The sequence below is a fragment of the Camellia sinensis genome, chromosome 15 (assembly GCF_055761805.1).
Source record: "Camellia sinensis isolate YWXY chromosome 15, ASM5576180v1, whole genome shotgun sequence".
Lineage (NCBI taxonomy): Eukaryota > Viridiplantae > Streptophyta > Magnoliopsida > Ericales > Theaceae > Camellia > Camellia sinensis.
The window spans coordinates 118,124,622-118,150,582 of NC_138975.1; the positions used below are offsets into that span (position 1 = coordinate 118,124,622).

The 25,961-nt window shown below is 34.9% G+C and overlaps 2 protein-coding genes and 1 long non-coding RNA gene across 18 annotated transcripts in view; 2 read left to right on the forward strand and 1 right to left on the reverse strand.

The window, feature by feature from the left end:
- LOC114268225 (uncharacterized) overlaps window positions 1-25,961 on the forward strand; it is a 267,263-nt gene that overhangs the window by 192,291 nt on the left and 49,011 nt on the right. The gene's annotated exons all lie outside the window — the stretch shown is intronic.
- LOC114293631 (putative disease resistance protein At1g50180) overlaps window positions 1-25,961 on the reverse strand; it is a 57,442-nt gene that overhangs the window by 24,272 nt on the left and 7,209 nt on the right. The window lies entirely within an intron of this gene.
- Window positions 992-24,844, forward strand: LOC114291614 (uncharacterized). 5 transcript variants are annotated; one of them, XR_014357261.1, is made up of 8 exons: window positions 992-1,210; window positions 9,858-9,968; window positions 11,324-11,431; window positions 11,593-11,683; window positions 20,088-20,230; window positions 21,085-21,214; window positions 21,944-22,204; window positions 24,331-24,844. It is a non-coding gene; the product is annotated as an uncharacterized LOC114291614 (long non-coding RNA). The 5 variants fall into 5 exon arrangements; XR_014357260.1 differs by having other exon boundaries at window positions 20,088-21,214; XR_014357259.1 differs by lacking the exon at window positions 20,088-20,230.

Genomic DNA, 25,961 nt, shown 5'->3' on the forward strand with positions numbered 1-25,961 from the left:
TTATTATCAAAATATTAAACTTTAATATAATATAAAAAAGGAAAAAAAAAGGCATTAAAAAAAAAAGATATTTAAAATCGCAATTCATATATATAAATAATTGTAAACATAATCCGTGCATAGCACGGGTGATATATTAGTATATATTAAGTAAAATGAGGTTTTTAACCCCCAATGCCTGTGGGAGCTTCAATATCCCAATCTGAATTTTCTAAATTTTTTATTTAAAAAAAAAACTTAACATTTATTAATTTGGTCAAAATCTCCTTATCAACATTTATTAATTTTTTTCAATCCACATATCTTTCCACATGCCTACATTTATTGGCGTGGTCAAAATCCCCTAATCAGCATTTAAAATCCCTCATACAAATAATTATACATACAATCCGTGTATAGTTACTGCAGTATCCTTTTCAACTTCTCCCATACACTATGATTAGTGATAAGATTGTTAAATTATTTTTATAAAAAATCTTTAAAAACATAATTTATATATAAAAAAAATCTAAAACAAATATAAATATCTATAATTATCTCGTGCATAGCATGGGTGATAGGCTAGTACTATATATTAAGCAAAAGAAGGTTTTTAACCCCCAAGGCCTGTAGGAGTTTCAATATCCCAATTTGAATTTTCTAATTTTTTTATTAAAAAAAAACTTAGCATTTATTGATTTGGTCAAAATCCTCTGATCAACATTTATTAACTTTTTCAATCAAAATGTCTTTCCACATGCCTGTATTTATTGATTTGGTCAAAATCTCTTGATCAGCATTTAAAATCCCCTCATACAAATAATTATAGATACAATCTGTATATAGCTACTACAGTACCCTTTTCAACTTCTTTCATACATTATGATTAGTAATAAGATTGTTAAATTATTTTTATAAAAAATCTTAAAAAACATAATTTATATATTAAAAAAAACTAAAAAAATATAAACATTTATAATTATTCCGTGTAGGGTAGGAGGGATAGGCTAGTAACTCTCTCACTACATAGATCCAAAAAAAAAAAAAAAAAACTCTCTCACTACTACCTTAGCCGTTAACGCCTCACCCACCCATTATTTTGAGAGAGGTTTTTAGGGAAAGTGGCAACAGCTTCGTGGAGTTCGTCAACTCTTGTCCAGTCCCAGATTAGCGGGTTTGGTGGAGGTCTTAGACAATCTCGTTCTCATCCCAATTCTCTCACCTTTACAAGGTACTATATTGGGTTTTTCACATTTTGATGATATCTTGATGCTCCTTGGATTTTGATTCCTAGTTATATATATATATATATATATATATTCTTATGGATACTAGTCCTATGGAGTTTTGAAGATTGAAACACCATATTGATTATGTTCTGATTTTCAAAAGCCCAGTAGAGAAACCAAATGGGTTCTTTTGACCTTGCATTGAATTGATTGGATTATTCAGCTGATTAATAATCAATGAAGGTATTCTGCATTTTTGGGGATTAATGGGTTTGTTCTTAATGAATTGTAATCTATCATTGAGTAAATTCCGCTCTACCCCGTTGTGGTTTTACCTTAAAGCACTTTACCTGTACATAAATTGAACTAAAATAAATTGGGGATTAATGGGTTTGTTCTTAATGAATTGTAATATGTTTTCGGAAATTGCAAAAAGAATTGAACACCCTCAATACTATAACATTGCCTTACTCCCTAGTCCCCATTGTAACACCCAGCCAAAATCATGGTTTTAAGATCCAGCAATCCCACTGCATCACATGATACACATTTGATTTTGGGTTTGAATTTCAATCCACTGTAACAACCAGCCTAAATCATGGTTTTAAGGTCCAATAATCCCATTATGTCACATGATACACATTCGATTTTGATTTTGAATTTCCAATTTAAATTTGAAATTCAAACCCAAAGAAATTATGTATATATATGTGTAATGTATATATAGAGTGATCTGTATGTAGATATGCATGTGTGTTGTTTATATGTATATTGTTTACTCGAAATCTAAGTAACCTGAAGAGATTAGTTGAAAAAAGAAAAAAGGAAAATGAAGATGATTCAGGTGTAGCGATCTACACTTTGTTTTGTTTTGTTGATTCTTTTCCTTAAAAAAAAATTAAAAAGAAAAAGGAAGGAAATAAGAACAAAATATTTCTTTGCTTCAAGCTCACCTCCATTTTGTCAAAACTTGCTTACGTTTCTATAATTAGTGATTTTGAGACAATTTTTGCAATGAATGTTGTAAATAAATGAAAGTTATTTGTGAAAGAAATTTGTGAAACCCGAGTAGTGCTAGAGAGGAGGTGGTGGGCGTGATAGAGAGGTGGGGGATGGTGGGAGAGGTGGGGGATGGTGGGAGAGAGAGTGGGTGAGTTAGGGAAGGGTTAGGGTTTTCAAACGGGGAAGAAGATAATGAAATGGAAAATTTGTCTTTTTACACTAAAATTTGACTTTTGACTCTTTGTTTTTCATGCCAACTCTTAAAATAGGCTCGTGTGACACAAAATCTGTCAATTTGGACAAAATTAGTAACAGTAGGGAGGTAAAGTGCAAAATGGGTCAAAATCACGTGAGGGCACTTTGCATATATTTAAATGTCAGAGGATAAAAATGCCCTAAGCCAATACCGTAAATAACATTTAACTCTTATAATTTTTACTTAGCTAAAACCCAAAAAGTAGAATTGATGTACTGAATTTAGGAAATTTCAAGTGGAAAGCTTTGTGCTAGAAAGAGTCAAGTTGGTGGAGTGTGTTAGCCTCTTACTTGTTTAACATGTTTGTGTCAAATTGATGAATGGTATTTTTTAAGTTTTGCTCATTAAATGTTTCTTAACATACTATACTAAACTGTACTTCGGTGTAATAGCGGGTTGGGCCATGATTTTCCTCAAGAGCTAGACAAACATTGCCACAGGGCTTGATCCATGTAATAGAGCTGCATAACCCAATACCATCATACTTGCGTTGCGTGCATTATTAACCGCTCAGATTGAATTTTACTTGAAGTCATAAACAAATTCTTAGGGCTCTTTAACCATTTTACGTTTTTTTAACCATATTAAAAAAAATTAGAGGTATATTGAGCTTACTTCCCAAACTACCTGAAAATGTAGTTTCTAAACGTTGTTTTCTTGAAAGCATGTTTAGTAACCATGCGTTTTGGTTTCCTATTTATATTCAAACTCTAGTGGAAACATGATTACTAACCATGTTTCTAATAAAAAGTGTGGCCAGCAACCACGCTTTCTCTACACTTCAATTATTACCACACTTCTCCAAATCTAATTTCAAAATGAGGAAATTTAAAAGCGTGTTTAGTAATGGTGCTTTCACGTAGTTTGGGACTTAATAGCAGAAAACTCCTATGGGGGCCTTGCTCATCACTCGGAACCTTGCTTCCACCCCCGTCTTGGCCCCCACTCCTGCCTCGCTTCAGCTCCCAACTAAAAACTCTTCTATAGGGCCTTTGCTCCCCCGCTCACATTCCTGCCCTCGCCCAAGCCCTCGCTTCGGCTTTGTGCAACTATGGTTTGGGAATAAAATGCAAAAGATCCCTAGTTTTTTAAATAAAGTTTTAGAAAAACATAAAATGGTTAAAAAGCCAATTCTTAGCTGCATGATGAAGTAAAAAAATAATAATGTTGCTCCCTTGAATTTACCTTATATTTCCATTATTTTGGTGGTTGAAAGCGCTATGCAAAACAATAATTTAAAATTTTCATTGAACATTTGCCCAACTTCAGTTGGTTGTTAAATAGTTTCTTTGTAATGAATTCCTAAAATCCATAAAATTACACTTAAATATTATCAGAATCAAATATCCATTGATTTTGATAATATCATAACCTTAAAATGTAGATTGGTGGTTTAACCAAAGTTATACCTTGAAAGAGTGGAATGGTTAAGTAGAATTTACATACCCATCCGACACAAATGGCACAAGGCTTTGTTGAGTTGGATAAGTTGAATTCTATGAAGCACGGATACTCCGAAATAGCCCCCGCACGTGTATCGGATACGTATCGGATACGGATACGCGCCCGATACGGCGGGATATGTATCAGATATGGGAAATGGAGTATCCAATTTTTTTTTTAAATTTTTGAATTTCGGATACGGCTCGGATACGCGAGGATACGGTAAGGATACGGTCAAGATACGGTATGGATATGGTGGGGCAAAAAAATAATTTAAAAACTTTAAATTGGGGTCAAATTGTAAAATATGAAAAAAATATAAAATGAAACACAAAATATAGAGTTCTTCGTACAGCTAGGTCGAACCAAGGTCGAACCAAACACAAGAACCAAACTCTCTCTTACCTGGGTCAAACAGCAGCCGCGAAGGAGGAGGAGTTCGGAGTTCGTCTTCGTCTCGGACAGCAGTCGCCGATCGTCGATCAGACAGAAGCTCCACGATCGGCTTTGAGGTTCGTCCCTCTCTCTCTCCCTTTCGCTCCCTCTGTCTCCCTCTCATCCCCTCCCCCCTCTCGAGTCGCGATCTCACGAACTCTCTCTCTCTCTCTCGAGTTCGATCTGTCTGTCTGGTTGGAGATCGCGACTCGATCTCATCCCCTCCCCCCTCTCGACTTGATCTCATCTCATCTGTCTTTATTTTATTTTTTAAATTTTTTTTTTTAATTGTTGAATGTATACTCTGCGATTTGCAAATCAAATAAGATTTAAAAAAAAAAAAACTTATATATATTATTCGGTTTAAATAAAACAAACAAATAAAACAAATAAATAAATAAACGAATAAGGTAAAAAAACAAATAAATAAATAAACTTATTAATAAATAAATAAATAAAATAAGGTAAAAAAACTTATTAGTAAATAAATAAATAAATAAACTGATTAAAAATAAAATTTGTCAACTTATAAAATTATAAACTTTGTAAACTTATTAATAAATCAAATAAGGTAAAAAAACACTTATTAATAAATACATAAATAAACTTATTGATAAATAAATGAACTTCGTAAATTTTTTCCCCCTTAATTTGGGATTGAATTGCATTATGGTTGTTATGGGTGATGTTATATTGTTAAAATTGTTGAAATTTAATTGAATTGATGAATTTTTTGTTATGGATGATGCATTATGGTTGTTATGGGTGATGCTACATTAATGTTTTGTTTTATTTGTTTACTAAAAATTGTTGAAGTTTTATTTTTGTGTATGCTACATTACTAAAAATTGTGAAAAAAAATATTTTTTATGAACGTATCCCGCCGTATCCGTATCCTACTTTTTCGAATTTTGCCGTATCGCAGTATCCGTATCGTATCGTATCCGTATCCGTGCTTCTTAGGTTGAATTGAGTTGTGTTTGAGAGGGGGTGGGGGAAAACCTGAGGTGGTACTTGAAATAGTGTCTCACATATCAACCAAGGAGTTGAATGCTACTAAAGTAGTGCCCTTTTATATGGATGTCCTTTTTACCATTTGTCCATGGTTCTTGTATGACATCATATCAATTATCAATGTTCAATCCAACATCCATACACATTTTTGCTAACTATTCTACAACATAAAAGAGAGAAGATATGAAAGAATTCCTTGGCATCATTTGGCTTTTTCCTTTAATTGGGAAAGAATAAACAAGTCGCTCTCTTTCAATCCTAATACTATGATTTGATTTTCTAGAAGGATATAACTTGAGGATGGGAGATTATTTCATGTTATGGTGTTTAGCACAAAAAACATAACATGAAATAAGGCAAGTAAAATTCTTAATACAACTCAATGCATATTATATAATTGGTCCACTTTGAAATTTTTTAAGGTTCATGCAGAAGTTGATTGCTATGGAAAACCAACCTGAATTGGCAGGTCATAGTGTCTCATTCTGTGTTTATGAAAATGGCCTAGAAGGGGGTGATAGGACAGTTCTTTTGTTTTTTCTTCACTGGTCCTCAATACCAATCTCAATTTTTCTAACTATTAGGTATGATTAAACTTAGAAAGTGATTCAATGTGTCTTACACCCCATGAGTTTATGACTTACTCTTATGATATCTAATTGAATTATGCAAATATATCTATCAAAGGTTCAAGTTGTGCTTACTTTTCTAATTAATTTATCTCAATTATCTTTAATTTGCTTAGTTGATTAATTAGAGCTAGCTTTTATTGTTAAGTCTAATGTAAAAGTACTTATGTGAAATCAAGTTCAATGGAAGGATGCTGACTCAATTGTCAATTGATCACAATTGAGCATACACATGATCTTTCGAAATATATGATCATTCACATAAACAATTATAGAGATTTATATGATGGCTCAAATGCATACATTCATCTCATACATATAACATATTTAAAATAAAGAGCAAGATTGTAAAGATATGAACAAATAATATATAGTGGTTTCTTCTCCAACCTTGGGTGAAGCATCCATGATTCATCCAAACAACTGATGACTTACAATGGGCATGTCAGCACCCACCTAATTTCTCCTCACAAAGGCAATCTCTAGGATTTGAAGAATGTTAGTCCTAGCCTAACCTAAAACCCACTAATCTACCTATTGTCTACTATTCAAGTTCTACACTAGCATTTGATGAAGGTTTCTCCTAGGCTAACCTACAACCTACTAATCTCCCTAATATTTTGTCCTGAAGAACAACACTACGATTTTTTCTAGGTTTTCACACAAAGGGCTCACCTAAAACCCACTACTTCAAGTCTATACCTAGAACCCACCACATTGGGTTTTACAGGGTCACCCTCAGCCTCTTCCTCAATTCAGAATTCAACAAGTTTCTAGGATCACCTACAACCTCAACCTCAATCCTTAACTCACAATGGGCTCCCCCACAACCTTTTTCACAATGCACAACCCACAATGGGTAGTGTACTAACCACAAACTATGAGTCAAACAAGCTTTCCAAGTCTTACCCCCCACCTTTGCAATTTACAAAATAAATATCAATGTGTGGTAAACTTGTCTCAACAATACACTAATAGGAAGAATTTATACAATCCCAAGGGGTTGGCCTAGTGACAAGGCCTCAGGTCTTGGGAGTGTGCTCTCTCTAAGGTTCAGGGATCAAAACCTCTTAGGTGCTAACAATTCCTTGGGGCTATGAAAACCCTTGAATTAACTGTGGTGCACTTGTGAAAAACTCCTTACTGAGGGCTTGTGCATCCCTGGGGATTAGTCGGGTTTTGATTCGGACACCTCGGTGCCAAAAAAAAAAAAAGAAAAGGGAAGAATTTATACCTTAAATTAAAGCCCAAAAGTTGTCCAAAGTTTAGTTTTCAAGATTCTCAAGCTTGGGTCAGTTGTTGATAGTTAGTGTATGAAGAATACTCTTTCTAATTTCTCCCAAATCTCTTAAGATATGTTCTAATTGTTACCCAAAAGCAACCTAAGAGGGGGGTGAATTAGGTTTCTACAAATTAAAATTAATAATACCCCAATAAAATTAACTACTAGTACAACAAGTTATTAACAAGCACAATGATGAATTTAGCAGTAAATGATCAAGCAAAATAACAATGAAGTATAACTAATATACAGGGTAAATCAAATGATTAACACATGAATATTAGATAACTATAGCAGTAGTAGGAAAGTAAAGAGATTAGGGAAGAGGAAACAAACAGATTTATAGTGGTTCGGCTTCAACCAAGCCTACATCCACTCCTCAAGCTTCACTTGAGATTTTCCACTATCTTCTAGCTTCACAGGGGTGCTAGCAACCTCTTTACAAATGGAGCAATCCTCTACGGATTTTACATAGACTTCACAAGCCCAAACCCTTGCAAATCTTAGGTAATTCTCAATCACTCTCAAGATTTCAAGAACACAGTGTTTGCAACACTTTTACAAGATGAAATGGTATGTTTGCTTTCAAAGAAAGCTTACGATAAATATCTCAAAGATAGATATAAAAAATGAAGGTTTGATTTTTCTGTAAATCTCACACAGGAAAGATGAGCTTAATGCTATAAGGCTCAGTGTATAATTTCTGAGAATAGATGTGAGTGATTATAGATCAAAGAATATTTTCAGGTTTTTTTGTAACTTGTTTACATTAGAGGCTTTGGTATATATAATGAAAATTATAGCCGTTTATAGCCGTTATATTCATTTGAATTTTATAGCCATTTATAGCCGTTATAGTAATTTGAATTTATAGCCGTTTATAGCCGTTGTACTTCCATCATTACAAATTTGAATATCTTCCACTCTATCATTACAAATTTGAATATCTTCCATTTGAACCTTTTAAACTTTTTGACCTTTTGAACCTTTATAGTTGTTTATAGCCGTTGTACTTCCTTCATTACTAATTTGAATATTTTCCACTTGAACCGTTTGAACCTTTTGAATTGCTGTTGTGTTGAGCTGCTTGAACCTCTGTTTTGAGCTGTTTGAACTCCTGATTTAGGCCTCGTTTGGAAACAGGCTTTTTTAGTAATTTTTTGGCTTTTTGGCTAAAATATGATATAAAAAAATTAGTATGTTTGGGATGACTTTTTGGCTTTTTACGAAAAGATGTGCAAAAAGTAGAGAGAAAAGGAAATCTTTGACTTTTTGGTATGAATTGTTGGCTTTTTGGTTTTTTTAGTAACTTTTTGGCTTTTTGGCTAAAAGGGACACTTGCCAAACGAGGCCTTAATCAAATATTAAATACATTCTAACAACATTTAGGATAAAGGTTTAGGGGAGAAATAATGGGACAAAACAAATTTTGATTTTATTAAAACATAAAATCATCAAAATAAATGTTGATTCTATTTTTCTCTTTCAAATAAATCATCAAAATAAATTTTGATTCTATTTTTGTCTTCTAAATAAATTAAAATATATTTAAATAAATCATCAAAATAAATAAGTCTTAACACTAATGTATATGCATATTATTAGGTCTCAAATCATCAAGTTCTGTGTTTAAAATGAAAGAAACTTACATATAATGCGTGCGTTCCAATGGCTAGATAATGACTAGTTTATTTTTTTCAAACTATTAACTCGCTCATTTTTAACAATGTTTTGGGAAAATTGTGCTCAAATTGAAACTCTATAAATTTAGTTTCATTTGAAATTGGTCTTACTCAAGGATTTTAAACTAGAACCTAAGTTATGGTTTTTGGAAGGCTAGGAGGTTATACTTCATTTACCAAAATGGTCACCAATCTTGACCAAGACCAGCATAAATGTCTTCTAAAGTCTTGACCCTAGGTGGTTCTATTTAATACATTTTGGTCTTCTTGTCACTTGGACATCCTTCTTGTTGATGACTTGAGTTCATCCTTCCTTGACTCTTTGATGCCTCTTTGAAATTGTCAAGTTCTTGAGGCTTGTATGTGTTTTCCCTTTCCAAACCCCTCTATGGATATTGGATTACACTTCATCCTTGCTACAATATAAGTCATGAAATTGCCAAGCCCTATGGTTCTAGACTTAACTGTTTCCCCATGTTATAGATTGAAAGTTAGCATTGTGATTGCAAAGCATAAACGAGATCAACATGTTTACAAAAAATAAATTATGATCATTGATTTAAAAGAATGCCAACACAGTTCTTGACTATTTTTTTTTTATGCAAGTTTGGAAGCAAAAGCATATGCATTTCGTCTTTTGTACTTGTGAACATTGAGAAAGGAGTTGTTCTGCTATAAGAATCTAAGTAACAAATTACTTACCTTGGTTATTCTGCTATAAGAATCTAAGTAACAAATTGCTTACCTTGGTTAAATGTTTGTTTTCTTGTATCATTCTTTATTCTTCTATCTCTCTCTCTCTCATGTTTGGACCGATCAACTTGGTCCTATTTCATTTTTTCTATGATTTTTTTTTATGTTTCTAGATACCTTGTTGATAGAAGTGGTGTTTGTTTCTTTGTTCAGCTTCTCAGTTGGATGGGATGGCAAATACTGGAATGGTTGAACTTGGAGAAGGGCAGCTTGCTACTTACCTTTTTGAGAAGACATTTACAGGGCAGCCTTCGTTTCAAAATGGTAAATATTTTGTCAAATATTTTTAATTTCAATTTTAGAATAATTACCAAGAAACTAAAAAAAACTAGGACTCTTTGCCTCCAAAATAGTGCATTGAACAATCTATGGGATTTTACAGCACAAAATCTCACCCAACAGATATTGATCTCCTAAGCTATGGATCAAATATTTGCTCTCTTCCATATAATGTACACACGTAATATGCAATATGAAGATGATTAAGCACTGCAAACTAAATTTTCAAAAAACTGCAAATGAAACCGCAAAAAGATAGGACTACATGCTGACTTAAATGAGCTGCACAAAAATATACCGAGTTAATCGTGCGGGCTTGGGATGTAGAAGTATTTTTATGGCCGAATTTGGGATGGTTAGATTAGGCCCGAGGTTGGGCGGGCCTTGGGATAATACATATATTCTTACTACAAAGTGCAAGCCTATCCCAACCCAATTGATGCCCATCCCTAGTAGAAGGCAAATCTGGATATATGGCTGAAATGATTGTCACATGATTTTCTCCCTAGTAAGAACTTTCTCTCACTTTCTGGAATCTAGTCATGCTTTCAATTGAATGAAGTTAGTAAATTTCTCAGATACCTTATGTTATCAGTGTTGTCAGTATCTTACGATTCACAATATGTATCTTATGATTCGATACCTTTCAGAAGGAAATCAATACTATCATCAATACATATCTTAAATTAAATGTATCTTATGATACATTACGATACGTGATGCAATATACGATATGCGATACATAATGCGATATGAATGTTACATAAATGCTTAAATTTCTTTAGCAAATTAGAAAAGAAAAAAAAATATTCAAATTATTTTAAGTAAATTAATATTGTCGAAAATTTTCATTAACTTATTAAGAAAAAAGCTATTTTTGAGATGTAGTACTTTTTAGTTTATTTATCAACCTTTTTGAAATATCTATTGTATGGTTTAAGATTCTTGCATTATTAATTTATGCCTTGTGAAGATAATATGTGTTGCTGCATGTATATATTTAATTTAAGGAACTTTGCTTTTACAATGATAGAATTATACATTATTTAGTGTTTTATTCTCATAAGATATTTGTTTTTTTATAATTAAATTTGTTTTTCTACCTATTTCTAAAGGTATTAAAGTATCTTACGCTACATGATACAATACAATACGTGATTCAGAAAAATTAAAAAACGATACATGATTCGTATCCCGATTTGACAACAATGTATGTTATGATTTCTTGTTTGCCATTTATATTGTTTGATTATGCTTGTTAAAGAGTAGGGAGAACAACTATTATTGTTATAAGCACTTGACTTCTTCCCCTATTTTAACTTCATTTGATATGCTTACAGGCTTGCCTTCACTCATTGCATTTCCCTCTGGATGTAACACTGCAAATTGTCTAATTAGGAGAGTTTCCGCTTGAGGTTTAAATTTTGAAGCTGCACTCATTGTGCATTGTGAGTTTTAAAGTCAACACACAAGCTTTATAAGCTTTGCAGATTTCTATTATACCCAATGCAATCTATATATATTATATATTTTATGGGATTTGTCTTCTAATTTGCTACTTGATGGATTCTAAAGGAAATTTTAACAGCGTGTTGATTGCTTGATGCAGGTATGAGGGAGAGCTTTATGTTGATGCTGTTACTAATTGGTTTGCAACCATAAGTTTGTCTCGCATCCTATGCTACTCAAAGGATTCAATGGTAACAAATACACTCTTTTTTGGGTCCATATACACATTTTTTATGACTAAATTGTGACATAGGATAGTTTGGGAAACGTGGATGATGCTGTCCACACTTGATATTTTACTAGTTTTAGGGCCAAGAAAGGTCGTGGATTTAGAGTTCAATAAGGTTGGATGGTTCTAGTGTTTGTGACCGTAATGGATTATAACTATCTTCCATTTTGAAGTTAATTTGTGGAGAATAAGGTAGAAGGAATGAACTTTTGTTGGGAACAATTGACTAGGCTTGCTTTACATTGTAATGTTGGAGTGGAATTTCATAGATTGATGCATTGAAAAAGCAACATGAAAAGAAATCATTATTTAATGAGGAGTCTTTTCTAATAGACCAATTATTTGTGTTCATTTTGGTTTTCTAGCATTGGACCAATTGTTAGTATATGCTAGAATAGGAAATAATATTTGTCATATTTTATTCTTATTTGATTTTATTTTCCCTTGATTGATGTAATGGGCTGACTCATAATTTATGCTTAATGGCACTCCTGTAATTACGTATTATTATCAATATAAAAGGGGATGAGGTCTCACTTATTCCTTATCTCTTTCTCTTCTCTAAGCTTACATGGTATTAGAGCCACAATAGGAGGACCCTGCCACCAATCATAGCCACCTTGCTTCCACCGAAGGCCACCCAAACCCAAACCCTAGACTGCCTAGGCCACCTAAACCCTTGTCTGGGTCAGTCGGACCCCACCCAGCTTAGCCGAAGGTCAGTCGGCCCTCTACCAGGGCAGCCGAAGCCTCCTCTGCTCTCCTCTAGGTCTGTGGGCAGCCCTAGCCTGTCCTTATAGGTCTTTCGGCAACCCTGGAGGCTCTATAGACTGCTTCCAGTCGACTTGGTTGGTCGACTGGTGTCTCCTGGTTGGTCGACTGGTGTTTAACGAATGGACTGAACTCTTGTTGTGGTACATACATCTATAACACCTTCTTCTCTATTTTCTTTCTCTTAATATATATATATATATGCAGTAAAAAAAAAATCTATGAGTTCTTAGTTTGTTATGCTTTCATAGTGGTAGTTGTGTCTTTCCTTCCACTATTATCTTCTGGGTTTGCGATTGGCATTGTGTATGAGAGTTACATAGGAGAGTATCTATGGCAGATTCCCTTAGTGAGTCCACTATTTCTCAGCCACCTAAGAGTGAGAGTTTCATTATATCTCCTCCTATGACTGATAACCTCAACCCTGGCCTAAAAATCATCACCTCTCTATTCAATGGTCAGAACTATCTAGCGTGGTCGTAGAGTTTAGACTATTTTTTTGAAGAGTAGAGGGAAGATGGGATATGTTAATGGAATGATATAGGCACCCAGCACTACGGACCCTAGTTATGATCAGTGGGAGATCACTAACTTCTTAATTATGGGTTGGTTGATACATTCTATGGTCCCGGAGATTGGAGAGGGCTATCTATCTATGGACATTGAACAGGATATTTGGGAGGCAGTGGCTACTACTTACTCTGGGAAGGGGAATTTCTCCCATGCTTTCGAGTTACGCCAGTCCATTGAGAGGTCAGTACCGGGTGAGATGGTTGTCCTCCAGTATTTTGCCTTCCTTAGCAATGGGTGGAAGAGACTTCACCATCTTTAGGATTATAAGCCTGTCTGTCCCACGGATTCTGCTGGTTACTGGAAGTTTGTGACGCAGGAGCGAGTCTTCAAGTCTTGGAAGGCTTGAATGTGGAATATGACCCAATTCGAAGCAGAGTACTTGGTATGGACGTGCTTCCTTCTGTCTAAAAAGCCTTCTCTTATGTGCAAAATGAGGAGAGTCGTCGTTCTGCGATGCTGCCTTCTACCACCACTAATTGTTCTGCCTTGGTTTCTGCACCTCCAAGAGATGGTGAGCATGTGTCTTGTGGTTCTCATCCTTCATCTGAGACGAATAATCTTTTCTGTGACTACTGCCATAGGCCTCGACACACACGAGAGACTTGCTGGAAACTGCATAGGACTCTTTCGGGTGGTTGAGGAGATCGTCCTGGTACTCAAGGGGATAGGTCGAGCCAGTCTCGAGGTCGAGGGGCCAATGCTCGGGCCCGTTTCTCTGACACAGTTGAGCCACCATCTTCAGTTCCTGTTGTCGCACTGGCTGCTGAGGTTTCTAGATTATCTGCTTCAGAGTTTGAGATTGCTCTTCGCCACTTGCTAGACCATCGAGCCTCTGCTGCTGTCTCGGGTGCATCCTCTTCTTCCTTTGACAATTCAGGTAACTTGGCTTCCTCTACAAGTGCATTGCTATCTCATGAGACTGTGCCTTGGATTATTGATTCTGGTGCATCCGACCCTATGTCTGGTTTCTCTAATTTATTCTCAGCACCCTCCTTAGGTCAGGAAAAAGTGCGTATTGCTAATGGCACTATTTCATCTGTGTCAGGAAAAGGTTTAATCCATTTCACCTCTTCCCATCCTTTATCATATGTACTTCATGTTCCGAATTTTAGTGTTAATCTGTTATCCTTAAGTCATATTACTTGTGATTTGAATTGTAGCGTGACATTTTTTACTTATCACTGTCTTTTTCAAGACCTTATGAGGAAGAGGATTGGTAGTGGTAGAGAGGAACATGGTCTTATATCTTGGATCAAACAGACAAGTTGGTTCATACATCCCTTCAGTTATCATCCACCAAGGAAGACCTTTGGCTGTGGCACGGTTGCTTGGGACATCCCTCTTTTTTGCTGCTTAAGCATCGTTTTCCTTATGTTTTTGAGAAAAATAATGTGTCTGATTTTTAATGTGAGTCATGTTAACTTGGAAAACAACACAGAGCTACATTTGCTCCTACTTTGAATAAAAGTTTAGTTCTATTTTCTTTGATTCATTCTGATGTATGGGGTCCCTCACGTTTTGTGTCTTTAAAGGGTCAAAGATGGTTTGTCACTTTCATAGATGATTATTCTAGGGCCACTTGGGTGTATCTTATGAAAGACAAGAGTGAGGTGTACTCTATTTTTCAAAATTTTCATAGAATGGTTTGCACCCAGTTTGGGGCTGTTGTGAAAATCCTACATTCTGATAATGGGAGGGAATATATTGATTATGGTCTTGCTAGTTATTTTGCTACTCATGGTATTATTCACCAGACTTTATGTTCTAATACCCCTTAACAAAATGGTGTTGCCAAACACAAAAATCACCATCTTCTTAATGTGGCTCATTGTCTGTCTTTTGAAATGCGTGTCCCTTGTTCTTATTGGGGGGGGAAGTTGTTCTCACTGTAGCTTATTTGATTAATTGCCTTCCCACCCAAGTCCTTCACAAATAAACCCCTCTGCAAGTTTTGTTCCGATCCACATCTTCTGGGTTCTCCATTTCACCTAAGACCTTTGGATGTGTTTGTTTTGTCCATAATCATTATCCCACTCATGGCAAATTAGATTCTAGGTCTCTTAAGTGTGTTTTTCTGGGTTACTCTACTACCTAAAAGGGTTATAAGTGTTACCATCCTCCCACTCGCAAATGGTTTGTCTCCATGGATGTCACATTCTTTGAGTCTTAGTCTTACTTTCTACTCTCCCCAGTGTCACAGTCATCTCTTCAGGGGCAGCCTTGGTGTGAACAGATTCCTGTTTTACTACCGTTAGTGGTTGAATAGATAGAAAATAATGAGCCAGCAGTTGTTGTGGAAAAGGAAGCAGGCAAAGTTTATATCAGGGACAAGGATAGACAAAAAGTCACCTGGATGCAAGAAACTACTTTCCCTCCTCTACTGCCAACTTCTTCTCCGGATTAGTGCCCAAATTCACCCCCCTCTTCTGAGAGTCTAGGTAATTCTAATCCTAATGCTCCTATTCCTGAGTTTTCAGATCTTGATGTTCCCATTGCTAATAGGAAGGGAGTTAGGTCATGTACTAAGCATTCTATTACTAATCATGTCTCTTACTCTAATTTGTCTCCCTCATATAAAGTTTTTTTGTCTAAGATTTCTTCTGTGAGTCTGCCTAACAATTTCTAGGATGCTCTCTTTATTTCTGAATGGAAACATGCCATGATGGAGAAAATGAGAGCTCTCAGCAAGAATGACAATTGGGAGTTAGTGGAGTTATCTAGAGGCAAAAATCCAGTTGGTTGTAAGTGGGTGTACACTGTAAAACACAAAGCAGACAATTCCATAGAACGGTACAAAGCAGACTGGTTCCATAGATGTTTGCACCGATTGCTAAGATGAACTCTGTGAGAATACTACTTTCTCTTGTAGCAAATTTGGATTGGCCACTTCATCAGTTTGATATGAAGAATGCCTTCTTTCATGGAGACTTAAAAGAAGAGGTCTATATGGATTTTTCCCATGGTTTGAGGATGCTAAGTCCAAAGGTAAAGTGTTCAGGTTCCGGAAGCCACTTTATGGGTTTAAGCAGTCCCCTAGGGCTTGGTTTGAAAGGTTTGCTCAAGCTATGCTGAGATATGGGTTCAAGCAATGTCAAGCTAATCCCATCTTATTTGTGAAACACTCCTCACATGGTAAGACCATAGCTCTTATTGTTTATGTTGATGATATTGTTCTGATAAGGGATGATGGTGAGGAGATCCCTCGGTTGAAGGAATACTTAGTCAAGGAGTTTGAAATCAAAGACTTGGGTGATTTGAAGTATTTTTTGGGCATTGAAGTAACTCAATCCAAGGATGGCATCTTCATATGCCAGAGGAAGTATGTACTTGACTTGCTAAAGGAAACTGGAATGCTTGGAGGTAGACCATGTGATACACCTCTAGAATCGGGCCAGAAACAAAGTGACGGTCAAGGAGGAGATCCAGTGGACAAGGGGAGATACCAGAGGCTAGTGGGTAAGCTCATATACTTATCCCACTCATGTCTAGACATTGCCTTTGTAGTGAGCATGATTAGCCAGTTTATGCATGCTCCTAGACATTCCCACTTAGAGGCGGTTATGAGAATCTTGAGGTACTTGAAGTCTTTTCCTGGAAAAGGTCTCTATTTCTCAAAACATAGTGTGGAGGCATTTACTGATGTAGATTGGGCTGGATCAGTCACTGACAGACGATTAACTTCTAGATATTGCACATTTGTTGGAGGCAATCTAGTCACATGGCGAAGTAAAAAACAAAATGTGGTTGCTAGATCTAGTGCTGAGGCAGAATTTAGGGTTATGACTCAGGATGTATGTGAGTTGTTATGGATTAGACTATAGTTAGGAGAGTTGGGGATCCATCAGACTGATTCCATGAGATTGTACTGTGATAACAAGGCGGCGATCAACATAGCTCATAATTCAATTCAACATGACAGAACCAAGCATGTGGAGATTGATAGGCACTTCATCAAGAAAAAACTCACTAGTGGCACCATATGTACTCTATTTGTGAAGACTAGGGATCAACTAGTAGATGTGCTCACCAAAGGAATAGGGAGCAAACCATTTCATGACATTCTCAACAAGTTGGGTATGAGAGATATCTTCGCACCAACTTGAGGGGGAGTGTTATAATATGTTAGAATATGAAATAATATTTGCCATATTTTATTCTTATTTGATTTTATTTTCCCTTGATTGATGTAATGGTTGGCCCATAATTTATGCCTAATGGCACTCCTGTAATTACGTATTATTGTCAATATAAAAAGGGGTGAGGTCTCACTCCTTCCCTATCTCGTCTCTAAACTTACACCAATATCATGCGATATTCTCTTGAATTTATTATTTGCATAATCATGACTAAGTTCGCTCTTTCATTGGTAGCGGACTCCACCTTTTTTTTCCTTTTCTAAACCCGTCTTTTTGTCTCACTTACTCTCGCTATTAAACTGTTATAGGTTTGAGCAAGATGGGTAACAATTTGACCATGTCCTTTTCACTTAAAAAGAAAAGGTAAAAGAGTTTTTCTTATGGCTAAAATTACATTGACCACTCCTAAGGTTTGGCTATAATACTCTCATTGACTCTATCATATAAAAAATTACATTGACCACCCTTGTCAGACTTTGTTGGAAACATTATTAATAGATGATATCAATTTATTTTTTAATCCTAATAAATTAATGCCCTTACTATTTCTGCCAATTTATCACTCAAAACCTTTTTTTCTCAACATAACCATCGCAACCCTCTCTTTCATTGCCCACCCCTTCAAATGAAACCTGGACAAAATTGTCTTTGACGACTCAGTTCCACCACCAGGTCCAAGACCCATATTTCTCTAGCCTCTTTCCCTCCGTCCTCTATCTCTCTTTCTGATAGATCCACAATAATATGAGCCATAATGAATGCCAAGCCCTCCACCTTTGATCTAAACTACCAATCAACAAAGCACGCAAGGGGCACACATTCTAACTCCCGAATCAACTTCAACATCTTTGGTGAGCTGAACTTTGCAATCTCTAACTTTTAGGCCCATCTGTAAGCTCTTAAACCCATTCAACCTGCATATTGTCCAACAATAGCTGAATGATTGTTATATTTGAATCAATGGAAGAAACAAGCAGATGAATATAAAATATATGGGTCATGGGCGCAGTGGTTTTTTAAAGGCCATGCTTTATTGGTGGACCTGGTGGCTGATTCATGTTGCTTATTTGGAGTAGATTTAGATGGAAATGGTGTTGATTTGTAACATCGACAAACCTTCTCTTGTATTAGTGGCATTTTGATCAGTTTACAACTACTATAACAATACCCTTGTTGAAAAGTTTTTTTCTTTGCCAAGCCTTTTTCTTATTTTTGGTCAATAATCCTTCTCAGAGCATATCTTTTATCAAGCTAGGCTTTGGGTTGTGTATGGTATCTGATAAATGATGGATGGTAGGGGTTTGATTTTGGTGGTGGCGGAGGCATCGGCAATGTTTGTGGTAGTTGTGGTCTTTTTGGCCAGTGAAGTGTGTGTGCGCCCACCATTATGGCCATTAGCAAGTTGGGCATTGATGGCGAAGATTAGTGGAACTGAAATTCTGCATATTGTGATCCATTGCATTGGGTCTGTCATTGCAAAGCTTCTCTAAATCGAAGAGAAATGCCTCTCGTGTTTGGGTATTTGGAAACTTTATGGTGATTCATGGATGATTGTGTTGTTGTGGATGTTTAAAGTTGAGTGCGGTGGTAAAGTAGGTAGTGATTGGAGTTTGTGAAACATGGGGTTGGAATCGGGTTAGATAATGGTGGTGCTGGTTGATGATTAAGGTTTTAAAAAGCGGCCGCAACTGTTATATAACGCCGTTACGTAATGGTTAGCGGTGGGTTACCGCTAACCGTTACGGCCACTATAATGGTGTGACAAAAATTCACGACTGTAACAGCCGCTACCGTTACGTAAAGGCCGTAGCAACCATTACATTGCCGCTACAGCACTGTTACAACCGTTACACTTCTATATATATATATATTTTTATAAATTTTGTATATATTGCTATTTTCTCTTTTTATTTTCTAGTTACATAGAACTTAAGAAAAAATGGTATCTATACATGTTTTGAATGTCCAATCTTCAAGTTCTACAAGATTTCATTACTTTTTTACTTAATTATATTTGAATATGAACTTAATCTATTTCTCTTATATTAAATTTATTGAACAAAATTTAAATTTCATAGTATATACTTTTACGTTATTATGTTGATATTTTGTATTTTGAACTTCTATTTATGAGACTATTTTTTTTAATATTCATTTTTTTTCTTAACAAATTGGAAAATTAGCGATAATTATAATTAGTAAAGTAAAGAAAATTAAATAAATTCAACACTAGGATAATTCTCCATAGCAACTTAAAACTAATATAAAAATTAGTATATACATTGGATCATGTTTTAAAATTAAACAAAAATACCAAAAATCATTTTGAGTCTCACTAAATGTGATTCTGAAATAAAAACATGCGTATCGGTATTTTTTCCTAAAGTTGTGCGAATAATTAAAAAATTCACGGTTTCGGTTGCAGCCACCGTTACGCTATAACCGTTACACATTGCAACCGCATCTGCGTTACCGCTACCGCTACCGTTATGGTAACCGCTCCGCCACTGCTATTTAAAACCTTGGTCCTATGTGAATTTCAATTTTTCTGGAAGGCTGTTATATCTTGGATAAGTGTAGTTATCAAATTTATTTATTTATTGCAGTGGTAGGGTGTAGAAAGCATCTGTTGTCATGTTACCCATCACAATAATAAAGTGTTATCTGTGAGCAAATAACATCCTTAGTTTGTTACAATGGAAGAAGAATAACAAAGCTCAAATTTGATAGTGAAATTTTTTTCTTGCCTCACATGGAAAGACTTATAGAAATATTTTTCTTTCAACGACGTCCTATTTAAAATTCACTATGTTCAATTATATTCTTAAATGGGATAACAATTTTCATTTCAGTATTATATGAAATGTAAGGCATTTGACTGTGCAGGATGTTTCCCTGTAGCTTTACTCAGCCCTTGTTCGTATTTTGAGCCAAGTCCCATCACAAGATCTGGGTTTCTGGAAGAGGCTTGACAGTTAGATCCGATATATCTACCCGAGTCCATGCTGCACAGTTTTAAAGCTGTTAGGGTCTGATTATTCATATTTCAAATCCTTTGAAAAATCTTGTGCAAACTTTTAAAATTTGCATTTCATGCTTCTATTTGTAATCTCAATTAGGATCACAATTGTTCTGTATCATTTCATGCTTTTGTTGGCATCTCCTTAAATTTTTATGTGAAGATTATGAAATTGACCTCCAAGCATATTTGTTTCCTCTATTTTGCTTTTGACTATTAAATTACAGCATAAGTTTTTAGATGAAAATCAAGTGGGGAAATTTCTTGTCATCAGTGTTGTTGAATACATGTCACGTGTTGTTATATCGCTTTTGGGTGTTGTGTATCATGTATCATGTCTCATGTCTCAGGTCATATCATGTATAATAAAATACGTTGACATATATGACTATAGATGAATAAATAAAAAGTACTTTCATATGATACATAAATATATTGAAAAAATGAAGGACTAAAGCATATAACCAATAACATGAAAAATTATATTTAAAAACTTACAAATTGGACGAAAAGATAAATGTGCATTCATTAGAGACCCAAATATTCAATTCATAAGAAATTGGAAAGAAAATTCAAAATTTAATATAACAGAAGGATTAATGAAATTTCATTGCAAATATTAAAATAACACAAAAGGTTTTTGTTTTTCAATTGGGCTCAACTTCTTGATCGCTAGTTCATTTGGTTGCCAGTTTGCAATCAATGACTTCTTTAGGACTTGTTTGGATGAGTAGCTTAAACATACTTGTTATGAGGTATATGGTCATAATCTTGGGTCTCAACCCAAATCCAAATGGACTGTGTGTAAGCTCTTTGTTTCTTTCATCTGAATTAGATCCATGATAGTTGTTCAATTTTTTGTAGCGAAGGAAGTATGGGAATCATTTTTGCTTGCGGGTTTATTTGGATTTGGGCTTGGGTTTGTTCAAGGAGTGCGGGCAATGGCAATTGACATTGCAAAATGCTGTTAATAGGGCAAAAGGTCAAAGAGAAGGTATTGATATCTAATCACAAGATACATGTTAAATTGTGATACAATACAAAACATATTTCACAATTCAATCTACCAACATATGAATTTGCAATACATATATTTTGCGTAACGATTCTGACAACACTGCTGTTCATATTTAATCTGCATTTCTTTTCTGAAATTTTCTTTTCCTTTTTCTACTTTTTTGTTCCTTTTTTCTGGTAGGCATCTATTTTTTTTGTTCCTTATTAAATAGTTCAGAGAAGAATCAACTGTTCCTTTTTTTCTTTTTTGTCAATTTTGCATCAGGCTAAGGTGTTGGCTAGAAAGATTGGTTGGTCTAACCAGCATACTGGACTGTACTTTTATTTATTACAATTTACATGTCATATATAAGGCTAAATAATTATTATGTCATATACATGAATATTTAAGTAAAATATTTAGTTTTGAAGTATGACGGAGGAGAATAGGTGTAAATTTACTTAATTTTTGTTTTATCATTGGATTCCAAGTTATTTTATTCAAACGCGTAATATGTTTCATGTGTGTTTAAGTGCTAGAAAGTGTCCAGTGAGTGTTGTGTCATGTTAGTGTCAGACACGGCACGTTACCTTCTTAGAAGTGTCCGTGCTTCTTAGATTGATACTCATTGAACTTTGTGGGTTTTTAAGGATGTGTACTCTGGAGCTTAGAGTTCTCTTTCATACAAGATGTCTGCTCAAACCTTTTCTGTTTATCTCATTGCAGAGAGCAAAAACTCCTGCACTAGTTCCTGAAGTTGCAGATCCTATTTGGTCAGTAGGTTCCAAAACCATTCTATGCGAAAGGACAGGAATGAAACAGAGAATTGGCAGCATCATGGATGGAATCCACAATCGCCTGGGAGATCCAAGGATTGGCCCAGTCTTGCTCTTAGGAGCATTGATGTCTTTTGGTAGCATCTGGCTGTGAAGGAGCCAATCAACTCATCCAAGTCGATCAAATAATCAAACTCAACCGAGCAAAAAAGTAAGTGATGGCATATTGTGCTCCTGGGAGCATTGTTATTGTTTGTTTTCCATCTATTCTTATCTTTATCTCCAATGTGATTTCATTGAGCAACAAACAATATATGTGCATTTTTCTTTGTTATTATTCTTATAATGTTTTTTTTTTTTTTTTCGAGTTTCTTGTGCGGGCCGCTAGTGTATATATATATAATTATTATCGTTGTCTTTATTTTTATATATGTGATGTCTTGGCTGCATATCATTTTACTTGATTAATTTAGTAACTTCTGTTAATATTCTGTTAGAATTAGTCCACCTATGTGATATGTGTGGGTCCCATACAGTCGTTAGGTTAGTTTAAACATGTATTTGGATTAGGATAGTAGAGTCCGGAATCTATTGGGGAACTCAATGCATAGGTTTTGGTTACCTAATTGTATGGAACTAAGTTTTTTGTGAGTAGACGATTATAAATAGTTTTGGAAACTATAGGTTTTGGTGAGATTAAGAGGAGGATAAAATAGAGATGTAAGGGGTGACAAAAAATACCGTGAAGGCACTGGGGTTAACAAGGGCTCAAGTACTCTGGAGCATGGGATTCAGGTAGTGATGTGGGTTTTGAGTGTGTTGACCATCTCACATGTATTATTTATTTTTATTCATAGTGAAATCTCTCTCCCGTGGATGTTGGCAATTGGTATCAACCACATAAATCTGTTCGATTGTTTTTCTCTTTGGTGTGTGCATTGTGTGCTTCCATTCACATTGGTGGGATGTGGTATAAATCTCAACATACTCTTTGAAGTTTCCCTTTATTTAGTTCAAATGCAATCACATATGCCTCATGGGAAGCAACCCTTTTTGTTTTTATTTTTGTTTTTTTTCTTGACGGTCAGGTTATTGCCTATTCATTAGCATTTTATTACTGCCCCTAACAGATTATTGTACTGAGCGATAGCTTTGTGCATATCTCTGAATCATCTCATTGAACAGTTCACATTTTCCAGCTTTGCAATTTCTAGAGACTTGTCATTCTCATTGAATGGCCCACCCCAAACATTAAAAAAGACGGAAAAAAAAAAAACCCTAAAGAAGGATTTTTCTGTCTCCCTCACCACGAATCATTCTTGTATGATTGTTCGTTCGTTGGGAATCTATTGCTTGCTAGTTGAAATTGTTTCCCTCACCACCAATCATTCTTGTATGATTGTGTTCCTTAATTGATATTCTCTGACAATTTTCTTTCACATTTATCCCCCATCATTTTTTTTTGGTATGGAATCTTTAAAAAGATTTTGTTCAAGGACAATATTGATTCAGTGGCTCCTTTGAAAGGGAAATTGTGTCTCACTTTGTGTTGAACTACCTAGAGGCTGGTGGTGCTATGTGTTCTATTGTTCCCAACCTCGAAACTCGAATAATTTTTGGAGCCACTGACGACATTTCTCGTTTTGGCACCTCTTACAACTAATAATTAAAGTTTTTAAAGGCAAATGTGTAATGCGAGGCATTTTACCTCTTGTGAGGGGAGGCATACGCCTCAAGACATTGAGGCATATGAATTTTGAATTTTAAATTTGGTATTAAAATAGTGAAAAAAATTAAAAATTAATTATGCTATAAGTACTTTTCTCCGTAAGGCATCAAAATATTTCGTTGTAGAGATGGAAGCTTGCCCTCATCAAAGGTGAAATTGGCATTTTTAGCTTGAGTTATCGAGCTTTTCACTCTTAGTAGCAAAAAATGCCTTCTTGGCTGACGTTTCTTGCTTAGAAACATGATTCTCAGCTCCCAAGGAAGAAACCTGTAAGAAACTCGCTTCCATTGAGGAAGAAACTCACACCCAACTGAGATAAAACCTCTCAAACATACAAATCTCAAAGAAATGAAAAAAAAAACTACTCAAACTTATTGTCTACTTTTTATTTATACTTATCAAAAAATAATTTACAGCTGACATCAATCTCCAATATTAATTCATATTTTAACACATAATTACAACTAACAAACATAAACATCAGTGATCTTAAAATGAATTCACTATGGTGGGACTTGCATAAGTATTTTGTACTCTTTTTTTTTAATGCGTTTTTATTTTCCTCTGCTTTCTATATCTTTGCTCAATCACCGTATGAAAATTTCCAGGATGACGAAGATAGACCAAATCAGAGATGCAAGAAGAGAGCGGTGTCAAATCAAGATCGTCCTCCTTCCATCACTGACAGAGAGCCAAAAGATGCTTACCAGATGCCACTGTCAGATTTTGACTGCGAGTAATATGGTGTTCAAAGGAATCAAGGTTTGACATTAAGCAAATTAAGCACATGGGGTTCTCGAAGTAAAGATCAAAGTTTTTATCTCCATAGTGATTATACTGATTTTTGGTCATAGGTGTATCCAGTAACTAGCAAATGGCCGCCCAACATATATACATAGATCATTTAGAAATTATACCACGAATTTTGGGAACCTGTTTGAATTGATAGTTTGTTTTAGTCTCAATGTGTGACTGAATCATAACTTTGGGATAATTTTTGATTAACTTGTTACCTTCGAGAGCTGCATTACCTTTCTTATCTGGAAAAGGAAGCACATATGTGCTTGTATCACTAAGTCATAAAATTTTAGTGAAAAATTCTCATGAAGTTGATTGAGGAGATATGTGAAATTTTAGAAGGTTAATTCCCCCATAAAAGAAAATTTTCAACATGTTTAGAATAATATATTGTTCAAATTTAATGGAGTCTTAAAGTTAATTTCATGTGCCTCCCTGAGATTTGGCAAGATAATATCTAGCCCACAAAGGTTTCTAAGTAGGAAGGGTTGGACATTGGTGTCTGCATTGAGTCTTGTTACAAGATAAAGGTGGATGAAAGTAAGTGACATGCAACTATATTTTATGCAAATGTTATCTAGTTTTTTTTTTTTTTTTTTTTTTTTTTAAATCTCTACTCAAATCTATGATTCAAATACAACTTAAAAATTTAAGTATGTTCTTTTCATGATTTGAAATAAGGACCTCTTTAACCATAATGCCCACGTGTAACAAATTGTTTTTACATTTTAAATTTTGATTTACCAATTTCAACTATGTGCTGATTTATCTGTCAGAAGGGTCATATGACACATGCATTGCATGTGCATTGATTGATAATCCAAAAAATATAAAAATTGCTGTTTAGTTCTTCACGATACTCTCTGTATATAAATATATGTATATGTATATATATAATAGCGTGGATATTAGATAAGATATATGAATGTATATAATAACGTGGATATTAGATTTTTATCTAGAGGCTGTGTTGATGACAATGGATAAAAAGTTGAGGAGTGATGTTTATTTGCACTTTGTGGAACTATGATTTATCTTTGGTAAAAAGTTGAAGAGTGACATTTATGAAGACTGTTGATAAAAATGAAAGAAAGTGAATTTAGTTTATGGAAAATGTCTCGTAGCTCAAATTTTGTGGCTCAAAAGTGGCTCAAATGGCCAAAACGACGTCGTTTTGGCCATTTTTATGTTGTTCTGTACTCAAAACGACGTCGTTTTGGCCATTTGAGCCACTTTTGAGCCACAAAATTTGAGCTACGTAGCATTGTCGATATTTTAATCCATCACTTGAATTTATTGCTCATAAAAAACAAATTAATGAGCATAGGAGGAAATAAAATAAAAAAGAAAAACTCCATACATAACAAAAGTCTCTCGTTGAGCATGAAATTTCTTTTTATCGCAATCTTTTTAGCAATCAATGTTAATTTTACATTTTATC